The sequence below is a fragment of the Euphorbia lathyris genome, chromosome 10 (assembly GCF_963576675.1).
Source record: "Euphorbia lathyris chromosome 10, ddEupLath1.1, whole genome shotgun sequence".
NCBI classification, from domain to species: Eukaryota; Viridiplantae; Streptophyta; class Magnoliopsida; order Malpighiales; family Euphorbiaceae; genus Euphorbia; species Euphorbia lathyris.
In genome coordinates, this window is record NC_088919.1 from 44,074,518 (window position 1) to 44,081,968 (window position 7,451).

The window sequence follows — 7,451 nt, forward strand, 5'->3', positions numbered from 1 at the left end:
TGGCAAATGAAAACTTCCAGACAAAGTATTTCTACTTTGGGTAAAGTTCAGACGACACAGTATGATGTCCAGTTGACTTTACCATAAAAGGAGAGACAGTCTGCTGAGTTGACCGAGGACAGAAGATACACAATTCTGATTGGCCGAGAGCTCTGAGCAAGTCAGGATGACAACAACATGTAGCCGTTTCCCTCCAACGGTTATTTCGAAATTCGAAATGACCGATGCCCAGACGTCTCTATAAATAGTGCCATCACAAGCTTCATTCCACACGGAACTTGATCAAGCCATTACGCTGACCAAATTTCTACACAAGTTCTGCAAGCAAAGAAGCAAAGCAAATCTTACACTACAATTCTTATATCTGTGTAAAAGTCTAGAGTGATTGTTTCAATCGTCTAAAGTGTCTTAGCAAATCTTTGTATAGGACAAAACACTTATCATTTCTAGAGATAGAAAAGAGAGGCTGAGTACTCGGTTTTAGTACTCAGCGAGAGATTAGGATTGAGTAGAGGTATAGAGGAAGGTACTCTTGTCATACTCAGTTACTAAGATTGTAAAAGGTTTGAGGCTCTACCTTTAAAGAGCTCAGTAGAGGATTCGAAATCTCAGAACGTGTTCCGGGGACAGGACGTAGGCTTAGAAGAAGCCGAACCTGGATAAATCTGCTGAGTGAAGTATTTCTTACCTTTAACTCCTTATATATATTGCTTGCTTAAAATAACCAAAAACTGACCAAGTAAAGAGGTCAAGTTGAGTTGTGCACGTTGAACGTCTGAGCTCAGGAATAGACTCTAAGTGCTATCTCCTGACTCAAGCTAAGAAACTGACCTAGTCACCAGTTGACTAAGCCAGTATCTTACTGTTTACTCAGCGCCGCTGTTAAAACCTTTTTCCTTAGAAAAAGAAGTCTGCCCTAATTGCAAAAAAGTTTAAATAGTTCCTAACCCCCCCCCCTTGGAACTATACTTGTAACCTTACAAGGGACCAACAGAATTCATCATCACTCCAGGGAACATCAATGGTACCCTTTGTACCAAGAATTATTCCACAGATTATATTGCCGAACCCAATCTTCTTATCCTTGGATCGAGAAGCGGCGACAAGACCCTCCATCAGAATCTTTGAAGAATCTACTGCATTTCCCTGGAATATATCTCCAAGGATATAAAGATCTGTGTCACATACCACACTACTAAATGTGCGACCGAATAAACTGTGACACAGGAATTTGTGCAGATACAGCATGGAGTTGGAGCGAAAAGAGTGATTATAGGCGAGTTTTAAATTGAATCGCCAGAATCCAGTGAGCATTCTCCAAATGTCCGAGGATGTCATGTCTCGTCCAGGATGACGTTTGATTGTATCCCTCGGGGGAAAACCAAACCAAGCATGCAACTCAGGATAACCGAAAGTAAAGATTTCGCCTTCCCGACAAAAACTGAGACGTACTCGTCATTTATTAGTGAAACGCACGGTACAGAAGAATTCGAGTATCCAGTCGCCTATTATTGGAAATCGCATTTGGGCGAATTTTGTCCACCCTAGGCGTTCCATATAGCGGCTCATGTCATCAGTAATGCCTAATTGGCTGTTAAGAAATTCATCCATATACAACATTCCGGTGAAGAATTTGTAACGGTGATTCCAATAACGCGTACCTTCATCGTGATTGAAGATAGGAAAAGGCGCCCCATATCGCTTGGATAAGTCTAAGCGTTTATTGCTTGAGGCAGCCTTGTGCCTTGAAGTTTTGTATTTGGTAGGCATGGTGGTTGTTTGAAGGAAACAAAGTTTCTGGTACTAAAAAAATGGTGTTTTGAAGAAATCAGAGTTCTGATAAAGATGAAAAGAATTTGTAACAGAACTTGAATCCTCTAGGATTAATTTATAAGAGTTTTAGATGAAAGGAGGTGTTGTTTTAATCATGAAAAGGTATAAAATTACACCTTTCAGAAATGAAAAAACTTAAGGTTTCGTTTGTCAAAAGGTTTGTCGAAAGGTTTAGGTTGGTTCAGACCTGAATGTGCAGGAATTACACGTGTCGCGACCGAGAATTCCGAATTCGCGGTCGCGACATGCTGATTTCCTTACGGAAATCAGGCGTCGTAAGCTATGTCCTGATTCACGGTAGAGAATTTATAATTCTCGGTAAGTTCAGAGAAAATCTAACCTATTTGGACAAATCTGAAAAATAGAATTCCCGGCAGAGAATTCCAAATTCTCGGCAGAGAATTGCCTGAAACTTCAATTTCATTCTAATTTCCTAAAATTAATTCTAAAATCATGAAATAAACATATTTATGTATATAAATCATAACATAAAGGCATCTAATCACAAAAATGGCATGTGGAAGAATAAAATAAAATAAAATAAATTAAAAATAAAATAAAATAAACAAAAATATAAAAAGAAAACAAAATAAACCGTGATCGAAAAACTGAGTGATTTATACGTCAGAAAATCTTGTTACGAACGGAATTTCTATTTGTGAAATATTTTCGTAATAGATTTTACATCGATTACCATTAACTTTGAAACGAAATCCGTTAGGACCTTCCAGTTCTAAAGAACCATAATCGAATGTTTTGACGACTAAATATGGTCCTATCCATCTGGACTTAAATTTTCCTGGAAATAAACGAAGTCGTGAATTAAATAACAACACTTTATCCCCAACATTAAAGTGTTTGACTTTAATTTTGGCATCGTGCCATTTTTTCACTTTTTCTTTATAAATCTTTGCATTTTCGTAAGATAGATGGCGTAACTCATCTAACTCATTTAAGTCGAGCAACCATTTCTTACCTGCTTGTCGTAAATCAAAGTTAAGTTCCCTAATAGCCCAATAGGCTTTATGTTCTAATTCGACAGGCAAATGACATGCCTTTCCATACACTAAGCGGTATAGAGTCATTCCTATTGGTGTTTTAAATGCAGTACGGTATGCCCATAACGCATTATTTAGTTTACAAGACCAATCTTTTCTTGAGGATGAAACTGTTTTCTCTAGAATCCATTTGAGTTCTCTATTTGATATCTCCGCCTGACCATTTGACTGAGGATGGTATGGCGTTGATACGCGGTGGCGTACTCCATATTTTTTCATAAGCGTTTCAAAACTTCAGTTTATAAAATGAGCACCACCATCACTAACGATGACTCTTGGACAACCAAATCTACAAAATATATCGTCAAGAAAATTAACGACAACTTTAGAATCGCTCGTCGGGGTTGCAATTGCTTCAACCCACTTTGAAACATAATCAACGGCGACTAATATGTAAGTTTTACCAAAAGAAGGGGGAAAAGGTCCCATGAAATCTATTCCCCACATATCGAAGACTTCAACTTCTAATATGGTTGTGAGAGGCATCTCATCTTTCCTTCCTAGATTTCCTGTTCTTTGGCACTTATCACAACGAGTAATAAATGAACGGACGTCTTTAAACATCGTAGGCCAAAAGAAACCACATTCAAATATTCTAGCTGCTGTTTTGGTAGCTCCATTATGTCCTCCATAAGAGCTAGAATGGCATTCCGACATTATGGATTCATATTCATTTTCACCAACGCATCTCCTAATTATCCCGTCACCATAAGTTTTGAACAAAAAAGGATCTTCCCAAAAGTACTGTTTAATGTCAAAGAAAAATTTCTTCTTTTGGTGGAAATTTAATCCTTCCGGAACAATATTGGCTGCAAGATAATTAGCAATATCTGCATACCATGGTGACATGACGGTTTTCATTTGATAGAGATGTTCATCAGGGAAATCATCTCGTATACCGTTAGTTTCACCTATAGGACCGTTCTCATCTTCAAGTCTTGATAGATGATCGGCGACAAGGTTTTCTACTTCCTTTTTGTCTTTTATTTCTATATCAAATTCTTGTAACAATAAAACCCATCTAATTAGACGTGGTTTTGCATCCTTTTTAGCAAATAAATATCTTAATGCTGCATGATCAGTGTAAATAATAACTTTCGAACCTAACAAGCATGACTTAAACTTATCACATGCAAAAACTACAGCTAACATTTCTTTCTCAGTGGTGGTGTAGTTTAATTGTGCACCGGAAAGTGTGTGACTTGCATAATAAATGACATGAAGTTTCTTATCCTTCCTTTGTCCTAAAACACATCCGGCAGCTAAGTCACTTGCATCACACATAATTTCAAATGGTAAATCCCAATCGGGTTTAGCAATAATAGGTGCACTGACTAAAGCTGTTTTTAATGTTTCGAAAGCTTTAACGCAATCTTCATTAAAATCGAAGGTGGAATCTTTCATGAGTAGATTAGTGAGTGGTTTGGAAATTACAGAAAAATTCTTAATAGATCTTCTGTAAAAACCGGCATGTCCTAAAAATAATCTTACTCCCTTAACAGTAGTTGGAGGGGGTAGTTTCTCTATTACTGAGGTTTTTGCTCTATCTACTTCTAATCCTTTTTCAGATATTGTGTGACCTAAAACAATTCCTTCGTCAACCATGAAATGACATTTTTCCCAGTTTAATACCAAATTTGTTTCTTCACACCTAGACAAAACTTTATCCAAGTTTTCTAGGCACGAATCAAAAGAATCTCCATAAACTGAAAAATCGTCCATAAAAACTTCCATGATATCTTCAATGAAATCATTAAAAATTGCAGTCATACAACGTTGAAATGTTGCAGGTGCGTTACATAGACCAAAGGGCATTCTCCTATATGCAAATGTTCCGTAAGGACATGTGAAGGTTGTTTTATCTTGGTCATCCGGGTAAATGTATATTTGAAAGAATCCGGAGTAACCATCTAGAAAACAGTAGAAAGCGTGACCAGCTATCCTTTCGATCATTTGATCAATGAAAGGAAGAGGAAAATGATCTTTCCTAGTTGCTTTATTTAAATTTCTATAATCTATACAAACCCTCCAACCAGTGGTGGTTCGTGTAGGTATTAATTCACCTTCTTCATTCCTTACAACAGTTATGCCTCCCTTTTTAGGTACACAATGGATTGGACTAACCCATTCACTATCCGAGATAGGGTAGATGATTCCATTGTCCAGAAGTTTAGTAATCTCATTTTTTACTACTTCTTTCATATTCGGATTTAGGCGTCTTTGCCTATCCGCTTTAGGTGGCTTATCTTCTTCTAAGTGAATTCTGTGCATTACGATGCTCGGATTAATACCTTTTAAGTCTGAAATTTGTCAACCCATACTTCCTATCCTATTTCTAACAACTTCTTTCAATTTCTCTTCTTGGACTTGTGTTAATTTGTTAGAGATAATAATAGGTAGAGAATCACCTTCGCCTAAGAAAGCGTACCTCAAATGACTTGGTAATTCTTTAAGTTCTAATTTAGGTGGAACTATAATTGAAGGCGGAACTGGTCCATCTTCTCGAATCAAAGGTTCTGGGTCCTTATCTTCTAGTTCCTCACTCATTATAGGTTCTATTATTTCTTCTTTTTGAACAATGTCATTTACACATTCTTCAATTAAATCAAGTTTCATACAAGCGAAATCCTCCATAGGATATTTCATCGCTTGATTCATATCAAACTCAATCTTATCATCGCCTATTCTTAAAACTACTTTCCCTTCCGACACATCAACTAGAGCACGTCCCGTGTTCATGAACGGTCTACCAAAGATTAGCGGACAATTTACGTCATAAGCAAAATCTAAAATAACGAAATCAGTAGGAAAAATAAATTTGTCAACTTTAACTAAAACATCCTCAATTATACCGTATGGTCTTTTAGTGGTTTGATCCGCTAATTGCAAAACCATATTGGTACGTTTGATGTCTTCTTCTAAGCCTAACTTATTAAAAATAGATAATGGCATCAAGTTAATGCTTGCTCCTAAATCACAGAGACAACTGGGAAGTTCAATATCTCCCAATTTACACGGAATGGTAAAACATCCGGGATCCTTGAGTTTTGTGGGCAAATTACTTGACACAATTGAACTACAATCTTCAGTTAGTGAAATGGATGAAATTCCTTCCCAACTGATTTTCTTTGAAATTAAATCTTTGAGGAATTTACCATAATTGGGAATTTGCGTAATCGCATCCATAAACGTTAAATTAATATGCAAATTCTTAAGTTTGTCTAAAAATGTTAAAAGTTGTTTATCATAGTCCTTATTGCGGACTTTGTGTGGAAAAGGTGGTTTGGGTACAAAAGTTTTTGTACTAGAGTCAATTGGTGCATCTTTTTGTTTTAATGTATCTTCTTTAGGCTTCGATAAATCAGTTCCAGGTAAAGTTGAATTTCCGGGCATTTCCGGGCCTGAGTAATTTTTCCCTGAACGAAGAGTGATAGCCTTAACATGCTCTTTCAGATTTTCTTCCGTATGGCTTGGAAGACTTCCCTCTTTGCGGGATGGAATTGATTTAGCGAGTTGTCCAATTTGAATCTCCAAATTATGGATGCTAGATGATTGGTTTTTAATAAGCTGGTCGAATTTATTCTCGATCCGTTTAAAACCATCGTCGTGATTACTTATTTTTCCGCTCATAGCATCAATAAATTTGTCGATTTTAGAAGATAAAGTGCTAATCGTATCTCTTGATTGATTTTGATAATTAGTAGTACGATTTTGATTAGCATTAGCATTATTATTATCTCTCCAGTTAAAGTTAGGATGATTTCTCCATCCAGGATTATATGTATTGGAATAAGGGTTATTATTTTGGTTTTGCCCTTGGACAAAATTTACCTGTTCAATTTCACTCATACCTTCGTAATCCACATCTGTTTGGATTGGCTTACCATTAGAATCACACGGTGCCATAAACCTATCAATTTTGTGCGATAAGGCAGAAAATTGGGCTTGCAACATCGCTGCTGGATCAAGATTCACTATACCTTTAACTGATGATGTTGTTGAGGATGATGGTTTCGCTAATGGTACGTGTCCACGTTCCGCGGGCCACATACAGCTGTTGATTGCCATTTCCTCCAAAAGTTCTCTTGCTTGGGCAGATGTTTTCTTCATGAATAACCCTCCAGACATAGCGTCCAATGAACCTCTAGTTGTAGGATTTAGTCCATTGTAAAATGTTTGCATTAAAAGTTCGGCGGGCAATTGGTGGTGTGGGCATAAACGTTGAAGTTCTTTAAAACGTTCCCAAGCCTCATAAAGAGTTTCATTATCATTTTGAGAAAAAGATGTTAACTCTTTAATGACTCTTGCGGTTTTTGCTAAAGAAAAAAAATTTGATAAAAATGCTTGGGCTAATTGCTCCCAAGTCTCAATTGATGCGGCTGGCATAGAAGTTAACCATTCTTTGGCTCGATCCTTCAAAGTAAAAGGAAAAAAGGCGAAGTTCGATTGCTTCTGCAGTTACATCAGTAATTTTAAAAGTGTCACAAATTTCTAAGAAATTTGTCAAATGGGTATTAGGATTTTCATTAGGTAACCCGTAAAACGTTACATTATTTTGCA

The 7,451-nt window shown here is 36.8% G+C and overlaps 1 non-coding gene across 1 annotated transcript; it reads left to right on the plus strand.

Annotated features, from left to right (window-relative positions):
* The first annotated feature begins 7,089 nt into the window (after positions 1 to 7,089).
* LOC136210072 (small nucleolar RNA R71) lies at positions 7,090 to 7,196 on the plus strand. The gene has a single exon (XR_010677782.1). It is a non-coding gene; the product is annotated as a small nucleolar RNA R71 (small nucleolar RNA).
* The last annotated feature ends 255 nt before the right edge of the window (positions 7,197 to 7,451 follow it).